Raw genomic sequence first — 18,727 nt, 5'->3', positions numbered from 1 at the left:
GCGCAGTGAAGCTATGGATGCCCCATCCCTGGAAGTGTTCCGCACCAGGTTGGATGGGGGTCTCAGCAGCCTGGTCTAGCGGCAGGTGTCCCTGCCCGCATCAGGTAGGTTGGGACTAGATGATCTCTAAGGTCCCTTCCAACCCAAGCCATTCTACGTTTTTAAGTATTTCGTAGTATTTGTGTTCCACATGTATCCTACTTTTACTACCAGTTCTACATGACTATGCTTTACGCGCGCCTACGATGAACAATTCCCCGGAGCGTGGCGTTCTTCCCACTTCCTCTGTTTTACTCCAGCGCGGCTCCTCCCCGCGGGGGCTGGTCTAAAGCGCCTGTTCCTTGCCGCGATTCCTTGTGTCGGATCTGGGCGCGCATCCGTGCGGCCGCGGCGCGGACGGGATGCGGCGCCGGGCGGTCCCGCGCGGCTGCAACGGGCGCGTCTCGCTCGGGGCGCGGCTGGACGGGGGTTGCGGCCAACGGGGGGGAACGGCGGAGGAGTGAGGTCGCCTCCTTGCTCCTGCAAAATGTAGGGTCACGGGCGACCCCGGAATGAGCCGAGGGCCACTCCCAGTCCCCGCGCTGTGGCCTGAGTTTAATTTTGAAGTTTAAGACTTAGTCTTGGAGCCTGAGAGGAGGCCAGGCTGGTCTCCACGTGCCTTCAGCAGGGGTACACACACGGTGTGTTGGAGAAGGAAAGCAGCCCGAACTAGCCAGTGCCGGTGACTTGTCTCAAAGCCGTGTTGTCCCAAGAGCAGCTTCTTGGCTAGTGTGACAAGCTGTAGGTATGTGGCTCTTACTTTGGGAGGGACCAGGTAAAGGGATAGTAAAAGAGAGGAAATGAGAAGAGTGTCACACTCCTGTGAATTGTTCATCTTAGATGCATGTAAAGCATAGTCCCATAGAAGTGGTAGTAAACCCAGGAAATACATGTAACACAACTACTACAAAATATTTAGAAACATAGAACGGTTTGGGTTGGAAGGGACCTTAAAAGTCATCTGGTTCTAATCCCCCTGCTGTGGGGAGAGACACCTTCCACTAGTCCAGGTTGCTGAGACCCCCATCCAACCTGGTGTGGAACACTTCCAGGGATGGGGCATCCACAGCTGCTCTGGGCAATGTGTAGGATAAAGGTACTAGGAAAGACTACGATTTATATACTGTGTACAAAAGGAAAATCTGGGGAGTGTATATTAGTCACCGCCCAATTTAGGCAAGAGAGATGCTGATTCCTTATTTTAAAGCTTTTTTAAAGCTGGTGCAATCACAGATGGCAGTCGTTTTAAAAGGGAAAATGTAAATTATTTACCAACAATACGTAATTAGACAAGCTTATTGTTAGCACACAATAAGGAGACAAAAATATCATGGAGCCATGGGCTACACAAATGGCACAAGACAGATGTTTGAAGACAACAAACTACTTCCCATAAGATGAATAGGTTTGGATTAATTCAGAATTGTGACAGAAGACATCCAAAGGCTGTGCTGCAGGTTGTGATGATAAATTAGATCATCATTTTGTAAAGATATTTACCCAGTGGAGATGATGCGCCTAACTGAATTACGTATGTAGATATTCTCTACATACCACATTAGATGCACCTTGATCTTGAGGAGAAATAGAAGATAATGGTTTCATTGATCCTTTTAGTGAAGTCATACCACTCTAGTAGCTGACAGACCCTTAAACATAAATGGAATCCAGTATTTTAGGAATGGATATACTCAATGAAGGTAAATTTCATTTTGTCCCAGGTTGTTCCAGCAGAACTTCAACAGCTATAACTCTCTTGATTGTGTTTTTTGAAACCTTCTATGCCCTTCATAGTATCTTTTTGATTGACAAGTTTATGGAGTAGTTTCAGTATGCTGTTAACAATTTACTAATTGGTTGTTGCATCTCCCAGATAAGGCTGAGACCATACAGATTAAGAAGACTTTTCAGAAAAAATCTGCAAAGCTAGAATTTGGGAGGAGGGGACCAATTTGAAAAAAAAAAAAAAAAAAAAAAAAATCAGATATGTTTTAAAGGGAAATTGCTAAGTACAAGAAAATAGTTTGAAACTGGTTTATCTTCCCATATTGACTATGAGTAAGTATTACAGCTGGTGGTGGGGTCCGAGGCTGTGACCCAGGAAGAGATGACCGGTCCAGGGAGATGGTCCCGAAAGGAATCGCCTTCCCGAGGTCCAGTGTCTTCCTCTCAGCTGCTGGCAGAGGAGCCCTTGCAGAGGCTGTCAGCTCTTTAGTGATATCAGCTCGTGGTTTCAGCTCAGCTCTGCAAGGCAGCCTCTAGGCCAAACCAGACCAGAGAGAGAGATGAGAAGGCCCGTGTGGCTGGTTCCGCACGAAGGCAGCTTTATTGTGGGTCCCCTCCGGCGAAGGGAGGAGCTACTGAAGACCTCTCTCTCGAGGGGTTCGAGGGAGCTTGCCTTTATAGGAATACAGGGGATCAGCAAGGGGACCAATGGATTACAGAGGGTCTGGGACAGACCAATGGGTTACAGAACGATCTGCATAGTGTCTCCCAAAGGATTGTGGGTCTACCTTTCCTCGCCATGACCCAAAGTAGTTGCCTTTCCAGGGAGTCCTGCTGGCCGATTGCAAAGTTTTTTATCTCAGCAGATATCCCTCCAGGGCAGTGGCTGGGCATATCCCACAAGTAAGAATGCTCATTCTCAGTATACTGCTTTGGGATACTTTGCTGTATCAACACTTCTATATTGCTGCCTTCTCTCAGTCTGATGAAGTTCACTTAATTATATGATTTCAGCTGAGATTTGAAAGACCTGGATGGGATAGTCATATTAGCATAAAATATTAGCATTATCTAAGGTGTTCAGACAGTGTAACGAAAGGTTCTAAATGAAACCTAAAAGCCTTGGTCCTGGAAGAAGGACAAATTGGAAAGGAGTAAGTCATTGTAAGCAGTTCTTAAGAGCTGCTTCCTATAGCCTGCTCTCCTTATTCCATCACAGAGAGGCTGCTCCTCTTCTATCACAGTCCTAATGATAGGGAACACTGAGTTTTTGACAGCTAGCTCCATCTGCAGACACCAGTTCTATAAAACATAGTTATCCTGGAGCTACCTGGGGCTCACTTTTAGACATCAAAGGGTATGTTTCTTAGACATCATAGCTCAGTAGCATTAAATGGTGAAAACTGGTTTGAGGGTGCTGTAAAAAGGGGCAGCTGCATGTTTGAGCATACATTACAAGGTTGTATTTTATGCTGAAGTGCACCAGGCAGTGCAGTTTTAAACATGGTCACCAGCCGCTGTTAATTAATAAAACCAGCTCTTTTCAGTTAGTTCAGAGCAGCTTGTATTAGCAAGCAATGTTTATTGGCTTTCGGTATAGAGCACAAAGCAATGTATGAGAAGCTTTTGGGAGCAGAAATGTAGGCTTCCCAGGATATACAAAGTCCCCCAGGGTGCCTTTATTTTATTTCCAAAGTGACCTGTTACTGCAGTGTCCCGCTGTCAGCACAGAAACCAGCAACTCTGCTGTGGGCAGAACTACAGAAAAGGTCTTCTGTGAATTGCAGAGAAAGTGCCCTGCATCAGACACTAAGTACCACTCATTTGGAATTTTATCCATAGAGTAAAATACCACAGCAACAAATGATGGGATGCTACTTTTTAGTAATGTAGGCACTGTTGCTTTCTGTTCTTGTATGAGTCATATAAATATATGTGTGTGTGTGTGTGTGTGTGTCCACACTTCAGGGTTTTTTTAACAGTCATGTGACAACATGTTTCCTAGAAATGTCAAAATGCCTGGCCTGTGAAATTCTGAGAAAATTCTGTGCATATGCCAAGTACATCTTTATTAACACTAGGGGCAGTGTACAGCTTTTGAATCTAAGGGTTATTTAATCGCTGCTGAAAGCAGGACTCTAAATATGAACCAATAATTGCGTTAATTCATACAATTTAAAAGACGAGAACTTGAAAACTATTTGAGTAGTATGCAGTTAAGTTATGGTGTGATCAATAACACAAGCTGAGGATCTCCAAGTGTTAACTGCATTTTCGTGCAAGGTATTTTGCATTTGTTGACTGATAAGAACACTCAATTTGCACAGTGTTTCCTAAGGGGGTCCAGCATCCTGCATTCACTTCCTTTTTTATACACCATCTAAATGTTTCAGGATTAGCAGGCTATTGCATCATCCACGCTTGTCATGTCTGACCCTTAAGAAGCTTAAGGAGTTGTCCCTGTAAATACAAATACTCACAAACATGAAATGTGTAATTGATATTAATCAATCTAAACAGTTTCACTATACTTCAGAAATCCCTTTTTATGCCATGATTTGGGGTAAGTATGTGCAAGATTCAACAAAATTGTAAAGTACTAAGAAACATCAGAGGTAGACAATGAATCAAAGTAGTATATGAAGGCACGTTTTCCATCTGTGTCTGTGTTGTCAGACTGAGCTCCATGTGGGGATTTCTGTTTACCTTCAAGTTACCATGAAGTCAAATCTTACACTGCAGGGTTTGAAAATTACAGTTTTGTGTGTGGTTGGTAACAACTACAACTCTATGTTCAGTCAAAGGATGCACAGCTTTTATGTGTTCAATGAAGTACTTAGATCTAGTGCTAGATCAAATATTTAGATCTCTATGGGAGGAGCCTGGAAACTGCACAGATGACATGTAGCTCCCGCAGGCAACAACCCTATAAAACTCTGCTGTTGACACAAAGGAGAGGAGTGTAAAAGGGCTCTTGCCTTAGTGTCCCACACGCTTCTTACTATTGAGCTGTTTTCGCAGGATGGTTCCAGAGCAAAGCATGGCAAGGACAGAATCTGACCCGTGGTGAATGCTCACTCAGTTACCGGCCTCCTGCTACCTTGCAATGAATAGTGAGTGCGTGGATGTGCCAGCGAGCTATGCAAATATTATGTAACTCACACTTTGGAAAAAGAAACACTGTCCATTCATTTATGCCTTAAAGGTTTGAGTCTGTAAATTTCTACTTGACAGGTCTATAGGTTTTTGTACAATTCATTTACAATTACACATTTTTGAACTCCTCGTAAATGGAAAACATTGTTGGGACTAATATACTTTGCCCTAGGAACAGTTTGCACCTAGCCCATCATCAAGTTGTGCTACACAGTGGAACTGGTGGTTTTCCACACACATTGTGTACAGGTATTGGCAACCTCTGTTTAAAAAAAAAAACAAACCACCAAAGAACCAAGGATGAGAAAAATTAAAACACTGTGGCTTTCTAATTATTTAAGGTGATCTTGGTAATAACTTATCGTCCTGACATGATATAGTGCGACGTTTTCCAGAAGACGAGAAGCTTTTCTTTCCCGAGCGAGGTCCTCCCCCCAGCAGCCGCCCGGTAGCGGTGAGACCCACCCGGCACCGAGCCCTTCCGCCGCCGCGCTCGGGACGTGGAAAATGAATTTGCCCTTTGTGGGAGGCGGCGGCGGCAGCGCTGCCTGCAGCTGCACGCCCGGGAGCGCCGCCGGCAGCGGCCTCGGCGGCCGGAGCACCCCCGGTCCCTGCGCTCGCCGGCAGTCCCCGGACCGGGAGGCGGATGCGCGACGGGGCACAGGAGCTGCGAGGGCAGCAGGAGGCGAGCGCAGACAGGGGACTCGCAGCAGCTCCCCGGCCGCCCTCCCGCGGGATACCGCCCCCGGAGCGCGCCCGCCCCGCGGCCAGGAGAAGCCCACGGCCAGGCACAGGTAGGGAGCGGCGGGCGGGTGCCGGGGCCGTCCCGAGCGGCCGCCGCGCCCCGGCATCGGGAGGCGCTGCGCTCCCAGCGCCGGGGCCTCGATTTTCCCTGGAGGGCCCGCGTGGGCACCGTCCGCCACCTGCAAGGGAGCCGAGCCCTTTCCCCTCCTTCTCCCGAAGCTTCTCCACCCTCGCCTTTCAGGTGAACAGGAGGTGATTGCTGGCTCGAGGCATGAGTGTTAATTGCTTTATCTTATGCAAAAGAGGTGAACTTTTTAATTTTAACTGAAGTTTACTTTGGGACTTGCATGTGGTTCCTCTCGACTGGAAGCTACGGAATGCAAGTGTGCTCCAGGGCTAACATAACGGGATAGTGGCATTTAGTGGGGGTTTCATTTTGTATACTTTCAAGCAATATTCTGAAGCCTAACTGAGGTTTCATTTTAATTTTAGATAACATTAATGTCAGCATGTACTCTGTAAATTTGACAGTTTTAAGTTGTTTTTCTCATACCTTTTCTTTAGGTGTGCTTTGCTACATGTAAGGTACAAGTGCAACTCTACAAAAGCTTCTTAGCCTTGAAGAGACTACTGCTATGACTAATTTGCACACTTTTCAGGTTCAGTCTCTTAGTATTTATGATGAAATACATAAACTAGATGCAGAAACAAAAAGTATCCAAGTGTTCACAGTCCATAGTTGCAACAATTACATTTATTATATGGAAAAAGAAATCCCAACTGAAGTTGTTTAAGGGTTTATACATCTGGCTGTAATATTCAATCTACTTTAAAATTCCATGTGAATTCTGTATGAACCATGCCTTCTTTTTAAACTACTGTAATTTTACACAGAAAATATTCATAGCATATTAAAGCAATATCCACAGCCTGGCTTAGACTAACAAAGTCATGAAGTTCAGTATGGAAGCAAAGTGTTTATCCTCATTTCACCTCCGTATCCTGGGTTTCTAGGCATTTCTTCTCACAAATTATGTAGTTATTCATTGTTTGACCCTTGCAGGGCTTTAACTTTAGTGAAGTGAGTTAATGCCAGGTGATCAAGTTCTATTACCAGCTACTTCAGACTTTACACCATGGTAACTTTATTTGTTTCAGAGCTGTTACTGCAGTTACCTGACCGTAACTGGAGCCTGAATTTGTTCAATAGCTTGTCATATTTTTTTACTTTGCCAGCTCAAGTTGAAGTTTTTAATACAGGATTTGTATGTAAATTGGATAAAGCACAGTTTAATTGATTCCCCTCTTTACTAGGACTTGCTGAATTGGAAATATAGGTGTAACACATGCTTTTAGTAGAGACAAGAAACCACAGTGCTGTTTTGTGTAGCTAAAAGCTATAAGCTTTCAGTCCTGGTGATTTTGTAGTGGAAATTCAGATATGACAGAACTGAAGGCTTTAGGGAAACTATTTTATGTGCACACACATAAATAAACATGCAAATTTGAGATGAGAAAGACTTTTAAAGTCTTGAAAGGATTCCAGCAATGACATTCTGAAAGAGAGACAATTTAATTATAGGAAGCTCATATTTTCCTCTCTGGTGGCTGGACTTCAGAGGCTTCACTGGTTTCTGCATCTGGCTTCCTCTTAGTGTGAGGTGGGCTCCACCAAGGCCTAGGACACCAAGGAGAGTTGCAGGAAGCCTGTAGAGAGCTCCAGGGGTTTAGCAGAGGACAGATTTACTGTTTTGTAAGTCAGGTCTTGGTTTGTTCTTGTTCTATGTTAATGCATATTTAAGGAGGCATGTTGGTAAAGTTTGTTTGCAGTATAAGAACCTAGAAAGGCATATTTTAAATTACTAATGTATGTAAAGGGAAAATGCCTTATCTTTTTATTATACAGAAATTTGGTATTCAAGTATGATTGAATGGAAGTGGATTGGCAAAGTCTTACTTAAATGTTGTTGCAATACTTTTAAGTGGAAACAAATTTTGTAACACTTATCTGAAATATCACTTTTAATAGAAGTATCCTTATTTTGGAGAAAACATGGTTTAACACCTAATTTTGAATGTGTGACTCAACTCTTTGTTACATGAAGGGGAAATTAAAGAATTAAAAGAAACATTCTGAAGTTTTTGTTGAGCTGCAGCCTAATCTAAATATTATAGAAAGGTTAGAAGTTTGTAATTGTAGATTCTGTCACTACATTTCTCCACCATGTTGCTTTTTCATTTATTATTTTTCCAAGTAAACTTTGATTGATGCCTTTTATTTAAAGTTTGAAACATGATAGATTTGCACTGACATCATACGTTACATAATTCCAAGAGGTATCCATATGCAATAAGGATTATGAAAAACCATGAAAAGGGAGAGTGCATTTAGGCTGAGAGGACTGAATCACTCACCACTCTTTCCAGTGGATGTACTGGCTGAAGAGGCTCATCATTCTGAAATGTGCTATTGTATAGTGCATTCAAATGATGTGGCAAGGTCTGAAAGCTGTGAAACTAATCATTCCTGACTAGCAGCTGTGGACATAGTGATAAAAATTTCTTTCTTACTGGAGCTTAAAATAAAGACTGCACCTTGGTAATTACCAGATAAAACGATCTGGCTTGCAGGAATTATATATAATAGGTAAGAGAAAATTCCCCATGTTAAAATGTCAGGTGGATAATTTTGCTTGTTGCAAGTGGGAATGAAATTCAAGGACACGTATTAACTTTGGTATGGTATAAAGGAATGAAGATGCTGGAGCAGGAGTGATTAGAGATGCTACTATGCAAAAGGAAAGGTAGCTGGATATTTACTGGGAAGGCTGGAGCCAGTTCTGCAGAATTTGACTTCTCCCAAATTTTACTCTTAGGACTTCAGCCATTCTTTGTGGAGGAAGACACTGACTTAAGTTCACACTGATCTTGAACGGCTGCTCAACTTTTTTTTCTGTGCAGAAGAGAAGCTTGTAGTTGTAAATTTTATTGTTCCTTTAAACAGACTTTTCATATTTCAGTCCTTTTCACATGACAACAACAGATACATTCTGAAATCTTCCTAGTATAAAGTAGGGTATTTACATGTGCTCATGGATTTTAGAAAACATTTGCTCAAGATTTAAATATGTTTTACCAAATGTTGCTTAAATCTTCATCTTTGAAAAAGTGGAAAGGCTTTTTCAGTATGGAACCAGAAGTTTCAAGTCCTACATGTATGAATCTGATAGTCACATCCTGTATGATCAAAGACAAATTAATGAAGGTTTCTGTACCTGGGCTTTGTAGGTATAATATGGAGTAAATAATTACACATTCACAGAATATTCTGAGTTGGAAGGGACCCACAAGGATCATTGAGTCCAGCTGTTAAGTGAACGGCCCATACAGGGATTGAGCCCACAACCTTGGTGCTGTTAGCACCATGCTCTAACAGGGATATTCTGAAGCCTGCTCAAAAAATGAAACATTGTGTGATGTCCAGTGAATGGAAGCTATGTAAGTTCTCAAAATGGTTAATGGAATTGTATATTGTGTTTTAAGTCATGCCTGTAAAGTTGGGCTAAGCCTTTCTGGTCAAAATACTCAAACACAAGAGTATCCACTTACATGGAAATCAGTACTTTAGTATCCTATTTATTTTGCAGATTATATCAATACACTATTTTACTTGATGTAATTCTAAAAATTAGATTGCTCTGTAAAATACTTTGGTTACAGCAATCCCTGTACAAGTCCAAATTATTGCAGGGATGTCACAGAAGGCAGAATTTGAGTATTGAATTGCCTGAAGATGAGTGATACCACTTCTGAAATGTGGACGTTACAAATAGACTTTCCAGGAATAACATCGCTACCTACATGCGTCTGTGGGTAGCTGGTTAAGCTTTTTCAGAAAATTTACAGACTAGCTAAGTAAAATTCTTAAACTAGTTGGAATTTGCCAGTTATTGTCTCTAAGTGAAACCACCTCCAAAACACTAAATTTGGACTAGTTGCTCAGGTAAAGTCAGTGGTTTTTTTGGGTTTTTTCCTTTTTTTTTTTTTTTTTTTGTTTTTTTTTTTTTTTTTTTTTTTTTTTTTGTTGGTTAGGGTTTTTTCTTCTTCCTATTTTATGTCTTAGTAAAATAAGGATTAACGTAGTATGAACATTATTTAATAGCAGAACTGGAAATAGGCTGCAAGTCTGCTGATTTCCATCCATACTGTGTGGGCAGTGGAAAAAGAAAATGGAAATTTACAACATCTTTCCTAAAAGTCAGTAGAAAAGAGCAGAGTAAACCGATCAAGCTGTACAGTCCCAGGAGACCTTTAATTGCTATCTGGAAATGGTTCTGTTGCCCATTCTGTCTCCTTTGGTGGTTTTGCTGCCTATGAAGCAGCAGCCTCACCATGCTCTACAGCTCAGTGTATTAGGATGAAACACTGGGTTGCGATCCATGGAAGGCAGATGGGATTCAGGACAGAAACCTGAACATTTACTGATTATTAACTGATGACTTTTCACTTCCAAATCTTCTTTTCTGTATTTGTGAACGTGTATTTGTTTTATTATGCATATTTTGTTGGCATGAAAACTGCAACACAATTATTTTCTTCAGTTTTTGGGGGTGACTTTAGAACTTTGGCTGTTTGTGCTTTTCAGGACTTCAGCACAAAGCAAGCAAACATCTGTTATTGTAGGTGCCCTATTTTAGGGCAAAGAGGTATTAGTGAGAGGAAAGTATCCACAGGTTTGACGTCTCCTGTATTCTCACGCCCACATTTTTCTGTACACTGTGAGCAGATTTTAAGGTAGATCTCGATATGCAAAATTCACTTCAAAACTGGTATTTTTTCAGTCTGTTGGTTAAGATGGTGCATTATTTCAAACATTATGTAGAACAATTGTCTCACTTAAACTTATTAATGATCCAATATCCACAGATAGGTGTGTTACAATAATTTCAAAAGATTTAAGAATTGGTAAAATAGACCTTGGGTTTGTTCATTTTCTGGAATGTTTCAAATTTTATTCTACAGTTTTTATATAAATAATTTTACAAGACACTGCAGACCTTTTCTTCTTACAGAATCTTTGTTGTTGCAGGTATTTTTTTTATTTGTTCAGTTTAGAGGAAGGTGATACCTATTTCAAAATAAATATCCCAGCTTCTTCAAGTAATTATTTTATAAATAAGCTAAAAGTCTTTAATACTGGAAAAATGTAAACCATCAAACTTGTCAAAATCCTATGATTCTATGAAATTATCTACTGCTTTTTGGAACAAAACATGCATAGTTATGTGAACAAAAGTGGCTTTGTGGAGTAGAACATGTTCTCATGTTTTTTGAGCATTTGTTCCTGATGCTGGAGATCAGTGTACAAAAATCAGACAGAAGTAGAGAGCACGCAATATAATGCCTGTGCCTTGAATTCAGCTGAGTTTTTTGAAATAAATTATGTTATGTTCGTGTTATAATAGGTGGTAGTCTGTAGTAGCTGCTAAGTGGAAAGTTATGTTAGAATTTTCTCCATCATTTTATGTCTGAATGTTGTCTTTGCATATTTACAATTTAATGGAATAGTCTCCTTTCCCAATGAAAGTTTTATGTTTGGTTTTAGTCCAGAGGTTTACTTTCCTGGAAAGCTTATGGGAAAATACTTTGCCTGGTTTTGATTAAAAAAAAAATTTGTATGCTTTTCCCATTTGAAATGTAGCTGGAAAAAGAGACTGGCGTTATATAAACACAACTGTATAATTTGACAGTTTTAGCCTGGCCATTTCGCATTGAGAGTTTAATTACTTCGGAAATAAAAGATTGAAAAAATATTTTAAAATTCTGGTGTCTGTTTCTAGTTTACTTTTAGTTGTTTTATGCTATTTTGTCTTTTGAAAGACTTACAGCCTGGTTGCTACCATTTGGTGAGGCTTGTACTACTGTGCTTTTAAACTGCTGTCAATTAGTACAAATTAATACCTACTACACTTGCTGTGGTCTTCAGTAGGATGAGACTTCCTTGGATGCTTAGTTAGGCCTTAAGGGAAATACTTAATGCCCACTATGTAAAGCAGCTTTTATTATTCATGAGAATTAAACTTTTTGGTGGTGGATTGCAGCATTGATCACACACATGAGCTTTGTAACCTGAACACTCTGATATGTTGGAAGAAGTCTGTCCTCTTGCCTCTCAGAAATAGGTTCTGAAACCCCAATGCTGTAAGTACCTATGAGAGTGGTTTCCTGATTTGCTCACCAAATAAAGATGGATTATTCACATACTCAGGGTTTCTACAGTTTGTGTGCAGGATTGTAGACCTTAATAATGTAACATAGCTGACATCTCTGTAACAGATTTTAAAGCTTTATATAAGATTGTACTACCTAATATTATTTGGTCTAGTTGTTCTGTAACACTTCCCATTTTGGGCTTTAAAAGTAAACATGTCCAAAACACTAAAAATTTGCTTAATTTTCCTTAAAATTTGCTATAAGGTCTGTCAGGTCCTAAAGCCTTGTAAAATCTTTCCAGTGTTTTAATGAAGTCCTGGATGTAGCAACTGTGAGAAAAGTATTTTTGTCCATGGTAAATTGCAATCTGATGTATCCTGTTACTGAAACCAGCTGGGAGTGTACACTGACTGAGTGATTCAATTGCAGAGTTGCTGTGTGTCACTTCTGACTTATAAGGTCAGTTCAATTTGTAAGTTTAAGCCTCCATCTAATCTGCTGCTGGCTTTGATGTGAGGGAATCCAGATGCTGAAAAGTGAAGCAGAATCTAGCATTAACTATAGAACTTAAGCCTTATTAAAAATGAATGCCATGGCTGTCATCAGAGTAAGAATTTAGTTATGTTGTGGCTATTTCTTATTTAAGGTGTGTATATATGTAATTTTCTGGGTTTTTTTAAATGGTGTGTTTAAGAGGTGACTTGCCAAGGAAGATTTTGGCCTGTAGTACGCATCAGAATGGTCAATAATACAGGGGTGGTATCGTACATGTATTTTCTTAGAAGTCTTAGTGTTGTTAGATTACACCTTTTTTGTGTGTCTAATTGCTGAAGCAATTACCCTTTAGAAAATGCATTCACCTTTAGTTTTCCAAAAAAGTTTTCCTTGTCTTTTCAGAGTAGTTTCTACTTTTAAACTTCATTAAAAAAAAAAAAACAAAAACCAAACCCCAAACCCAGATATGTGACCTTACTTGGCACAGAAGGTCACATATCTTGGCTTTCCATCTGGTTAAGTAATTCATTTGAAAAATGAGCTAGGCAACAGAGCCATTTTTGTCATTTTTGCAAGTGCCTTACAAAAATACTTACTTGAAATGCTTTCACTTCACACTTCTTCACAGCTACCTTCCTGCCCAGTGCTACACACAGCCCTCTGTCTTCACTGCATTTTGTGTCTCAGAAAAAATGAATAGCAGTCTCTAAGCTTGCGTACATAGGAACATTCAGGAAAAATATTCCAGATTACTTCATGGACAATCTATGTTATGAATTTGAGCTAACTTCAAATTTTATCAGTTAAATCACATTCAAATCTGTTACGGATTCTTTTATTTGGAAGTGATTTTTGTTTGTGAATTCTAAAGTAAATTAAGTTAAATTTACTTCTTAAGTAAATTAAACGAGCATTTTACAATCACTTTTAAACTTCAGTTATGGTTTAACTAATACATTTTAAAAGCTTTTTCAAATTAATCTTCCTGAAAGTTCTGGCTAATAAACCCTTCTAAGTTGTGGTAGGGTGATAGCAGAAGTTACTATGTCTTATTCTCTGTTCTGCTCCTCTCCTCAGTCTGCTGGACAAAGAGCAGCAGAACAACATGGATACTTCTTGAGCAGCCAGGGTGGTTCACAGATGGTACATAACTCAAACTCATGTTCAGAGAAAGCAAATACAGTGGACTGTGAACTGGGGGGGAGGGCACAAGGCACGGACATATTGCTTATTGTGCTGCAGCAATGGCCATCTTTGGCAGAAAGTGGGGCAGGCAGCAAAAAGGGGTAACATATTCAGCATTCCCTAACATCTTCAGCTGCAGGTTTTGGCAGAACTTGCATCAGTAGCAAGAACATCTCTGTAAATGAGCAGTCTACAAACAATGAAGTAGGAATGTTGTCTCTCCTGGAAATCTGTGTTTAACTAAACTGTATAGGGGGGTTGGTTTTGGTGTTTTTTGTTTGTTTGTTTGTTTGTTTTTTGATTGTTTGTTTGTTTGTTTTGTGTAAGTTTGTATTTTACTGACACTGAAAACACTTCTTCCAAGAGAGGTTGCTGGGGAAAAAGGTAGAATGTACACAACACCCGTTGCGCCACACTGGCTCCTGTTTTGGGTGTTACTGAATATTCTTGTTCAATGTAAATTATACTGAATCATAATGATCATTATACTGGAGTGTTCAGCTCACTGCACATGGAAGTAGTTGTTGAGTGTTTGAATTTGTACTGTATATTCATACCCTCAATTAATACAAAGAAGAGTAACTTCTTTGTGTAGATAAATTGTAAGAGTCCTTTTCTTCATTCATGCAGTTCTTGAATGTATTCTTGAATATCTTCCCACACTTTTCAAGCAGTATGAAAGTCTGCTTCTCATGTGGACATCCCTGATTCCAAAGATCCTCACACAGTGAGGCTATCCTGGAGAAACTGCAAGAAGAAATTTTGAATGCAGTTAGTGGTGGGATAAGGCACGCTTCCTTCTCTGGAGTTATGATTACATTCTGTACAGATTCATTTGGATGAACATGTGGAATCTTTCTTGCTTATGTGGTTCTGGCTAGGAACACTGACTACTTTTCAAACTTTGTGTGTAGTAATGTACATTGAACTTCTTTATAACCTGTAAGTAGTTACACATCACTTTCTTCTTCTGTAATCTAGACCCAATAATCTGGATTTTTCTGGTAGTAACCTGCAAGAAGCCCCAAAATATGCCCCCTTAAACATTCCTGGTGCTTCCCAAACCAAATACTCCCTTTTGACTAGTGAAACAGATCATGTTCTTTGGCATGGGTTCTGCTCCTGATCTCAGAGAAACAGTCATGAAAATTAATTGAAACAGTCCAGAGCAGTTGGAAGCAGTTTCTTTGGAAATACTACTAGGTGTTGGTTTCTGCTTTCTTCTGACAATACCTGGTTTTGTGCTTGGGATTCTTCTGTAAAGGCTGGTATAAGCAGTGTTCATAGACTTGCAACCATTTCTATTCTGTCTTTTGCTCATGTAAATTTAATATTGCATTCTTACAGTATATGGGGACTTTTAAAACTTGTTTTTTTGACTGCAGGTTTTTTCCTTACTTGCATTCTGTCGTCATTGCAGAGCCCATTTTGCTTTCTGTGTTGTATTTAATTCTGGCAAATATAGTATAATATGTAAATTTGTCTATGTTTGATTGTGCCAATTGACATTTTCAGATACATTTGGAAAAGTCCAATAGAACTCCAGTGTTTTAGGATATTTTAAAAGCAAATCTGAAGGTAATTTAAGAAATGCATTAATTGAAGTTTATAGCTGATGAGGAGACAGGTGAAGGGACAAATGTTGCTTGTGCTGTTATTGTACGTTTGTGTGGCAGTAGATTTCCAGATCCTTCCAGTGTACAATGAGATGAAGATGGGAAGAAAAAAACAAAAACAGCTTAAGTGAAACAATTTGTTTTATTTATTTATTAAAATATTAGTGGCCTAGGAAGAGAACTCCTATTTCTTTATTGCAAAAGTGGTGCTGCTTTAGTGGGATCACTCTGTGTCATACATTAAACTGTCAGAAGAAAATGAACAATACTGGGGAGTGGAAGGATGTGAAAACTGTAGAACCCACTCGAACACGGGAAAGTTTCACATGTGCCTGACCCTTCATCACACAGGGACTGTGTAAGGATTACAGAGGACGAACGTGCCCGTTGGTGCCTGTTGGCCTCACGAGGTGGAGCTCCTCTCCTTCCTTACCTTACTCTGGGCCCTTGGAGGAATTGCCCTTGTCCTCGATTTTGCATGGAAATACCTTCAGTCTGTGCTTCTGCCAGAGGGGGTGTCTCTGTCCTCTTCCTCCTGGCCACCCACCAAATGTTGCTGCTCTCTTTTATGCTACTTCTAGCTCTTCTTGGCAGCATGATTAACTGGATAATAGACATGGAGCAGTTGGAAAGTGATCAGGTTTTTTTGTCATTTAAGGTTCTGCTCAGTGCCCAGACCTTGCAGATCACATGCCTGCACCAGTGCTATTCTGGCACAAATTAGAAGTCAGGACCCTCTTTCTTTTTGGGAGGTAAGATGAAGTTAGGTCAGTTTTAGCTTAAAACTATGCCCTGAGCATGGATATGATGCTGTCTAGTACAACTGCCATTCCTGTAGGAAAAAGTGGATTTCTATTACATTTCTGTACCAATTCATATACTTCCTCTGTTGCTGGGGCAAGTCCAGTAAACTGGTCTGATGACAAATGTTTATTCTTTTTTGGAGTTCGGCAGAAGACTTGACTAAATCTTCTGTCAGATGAGTCAGCTGGACTGTCTTACTTGGTGGTTGCACAGTTACCAGGTCTGGTGGAGAAGAAGCTAAGGAAGAAAGAAGTGAGGGGGAAGGAGGCAAGTAGGAGCTCATCTTTCAGGGGAAGCCCACCGTTGCACCAGATTGGAATGTGTTGGAGGCATTATATCTAAATATTTAAAATAACAATGCAAAAATTTGAGTAAAATTTCAGTTGAGGGTACATTTCTTTCTGTCCTCACAGTTCTAATGATTTGCTTTTGAATCAAAAAGTTGGTCTTTTGTCATAAAGGGAAAATTTAATAAGAATTAGAACTACTTTGTCATTAGCAAAACAAACCACTCTTTTGTTTTGAATCCTTCTGAGGTTTTTTAGCTCTTATGAGATGTTTCTCTTTTTTGTGTGTGCTAATAAAACTAGTCTTAATCATTAGATTTTGCAGTATCCCCAGAGATTAGCTGACTTGGGTCTTAAAACCAAATGTTAAGTAATATGAATAACAGTTCTACATTTTATTTATTGAATAAAACATTAGATTTTTTACATAGTATATGTAGACATATTTTTAATAGCAAAACAAATTACAATTCTAATATCTCCTAAAACCTGAAACTTGTACTTGCTGGTTTTTAACATTTGAATACATTGATTTTATGTTACAGATGACTCAGATTTCCACCAGCCTGCTAAGTGTGTTAATTCACAAAAGCTGTAAAAAGTAGGCATTAAAAAAAGTCACAGAGTATGCAGCGTGCCCTTCAGCACTGATTACATGCTCATTGCCTTTGACTCCCCTTGTGTGGTTTGTATCCTGGTCCTTTATTTTCAGAAGACAGATGCATGTGCTGCTTTGTCCTGAGTTGCTGCCTGGGAATTAAGGGAGCTTTGATGGTCCTGTTGTCCATCAGCTCAGGAGATCCAACTTGTGAATGAAGGGGTTCAGGAATGAATTAAAGCACAGGAAGAAGCCGGACTGGCACAATGTATAGAGGGATTGAGAGCGTGCATATGGTAATACCCTTGGGGTGGCAGTAGGGAACTGATGACCTCTGAGGACCTCCCTCATCCAGAATACTTGTGTGTGTGGATTTACTGAGCTCCTGCCTCTCTGTGTCCATCTCCTGGGTGATTGCCACCGAGCACTCATTTATCCTTTGCCTATTCATTATCTGTTTTCTCCCCTTAGCCCTCTGACAGAAGAGTTTGGGATATAAAGCTGTTAGTTCAAGCTCAACTCAGACAACCTGATGACATTAACAACAAGGGAAATGGGGGATGTGTTCTGAGAAAACAGTGAGTTGTTTGTTCACTAATATTATTTTAGGTTTAGGACTACTGCTTGTACTTGAGTAGTACAAGCAAAAACAACTCAGCAAGTCTGTTGATGACACCAAGCTGTGGGGTGCAGTTGACAGGCTGGAGGGAAAGGGATGCCATCCAGAGGGATCTGCACAGGCCTGAGAGGTGGGACTATGCAAACCTCATGAAGTTCAACAAGGCGAAGTGCAAGATCCTACACCTGGGTTGGGGCAATCCCAAACATGGATACAGGCTGGGAAACGAGTGGATTGAAATAAGGGGAATTGGTGGATGAAAAACTAAACATGAAAGCTTATTGCATTCTGGGCTGTATCAAAAGAAGTGTGATGCATGTTGAGGCAGGGGATTCTGCCCCTCTGCTCTGCTGTGGTGAAACCCCCCCTGGAATGCTGTGTCCAGCTTTGGGGCCTCTAGCGTAAGAAAGATGTGGATCTGTTGGAGCAAGTCCAGTGGAAGGCCTTGAAGATTGTCAGAGGCCTGGAGCACCTTCCGTATGAGGACAGGCTGAGAGAGTTGGTGTAGTTCAGCCTGGAAAAGGCTCTGGGTAGACCTTAGAGCAGTCTCCCAGTACCTAAAGAGGGCTTACCTATGCCATGTGAGCCACAGATACTAAAGTAGACAGCAAAGCATTGTGGAGCTGGACAACTTTCCAGAGAGGTTCTTTCCCCCCTCCCTCCCCCCCCCCCCCCCCCCCCCTTCTTAATTAAACTTTAAACAAGTAGTTAAAGGTATATAATGACATTTACAAAGAACACTTTTAAAAGTTCCCAAATCCTATTGCCCTCCCAATTATGTTTATTTTAAAAGAGAAAACTTGTTGGTTCTAATGTATGGAGCTGAATTCTAATACGTTCTTTTCTTTTTTATTATGTCAGTGTTGGTAAATTTGTGCTTTGAAGGCATGACCATAGAGGTTTGAGTGTGTTTTTGTAGGAAGGACAATTACAGACACAAGACTGTGATTAATAACTGATTAAAATCAGGTTTTCTAATGTTATTTAAATATTGGAGGTTTATGTGCCAAATATTGCTTATCATGTGATATGCTACCATAAGGAACAATGCTGTAAATGCAGGGAATCAAAACTGCATTTGTCTAAAGTCTGTGAACAGTTGCAGGCAGCCCCTGGACACGTGCTCAGAACAGCACTGCTGGACCAGGAGAGTAGCCACTGCTGAGAGGTGAGCACTCCAGCTGCCTCTGGAAGGTCCAAGAGTTTGGCTGCTTTTCTAGTTGTTTACTATTACTGTCTGCTCTGA

General features: G+C 40.4%; 1 protein-coding gene across 1 annotated transcript in view; it reads left to right on the top strand.

Annotated features, from left to right (window-relative positions):
• Positions 1-626: 626 nt before the first annotated feature.
• Positions 627-18,727, top strand: part of RNF144B (ring finger protein 144B) — a 93,914-nt gene continuing 75,813 nt past the window's right edge. The window contains exon 1 of the mRNA XM_048308139.1: positions 627-784. The gene's annotated coding sequence lies outside the window, so the exon portion shown is untranslated. The remainder of the gene's footprint in view (positions 785-18,727) is intronic.

Source organism: Corvus hawaiiensis, chromosome 1, assembly GCF_020740725.1.
Source record: "Corvus hawaiiensis isolate bCorHaw1 chromosome 1, bCorHaw1.pri.cur, whole genome shotgun sequence".
Taxonomy (NCBI): Eukaryota; Metazoa; Chordata; class Aves; order Passeriformes; family Corvidae; genus Corvus; species Corvus hawaiiensis.
The sequence above is the reverse complement of the archived record's forward strand: the minus strand, read 5'-3'. Positions and strand labels throughout refer to the sequence as shown.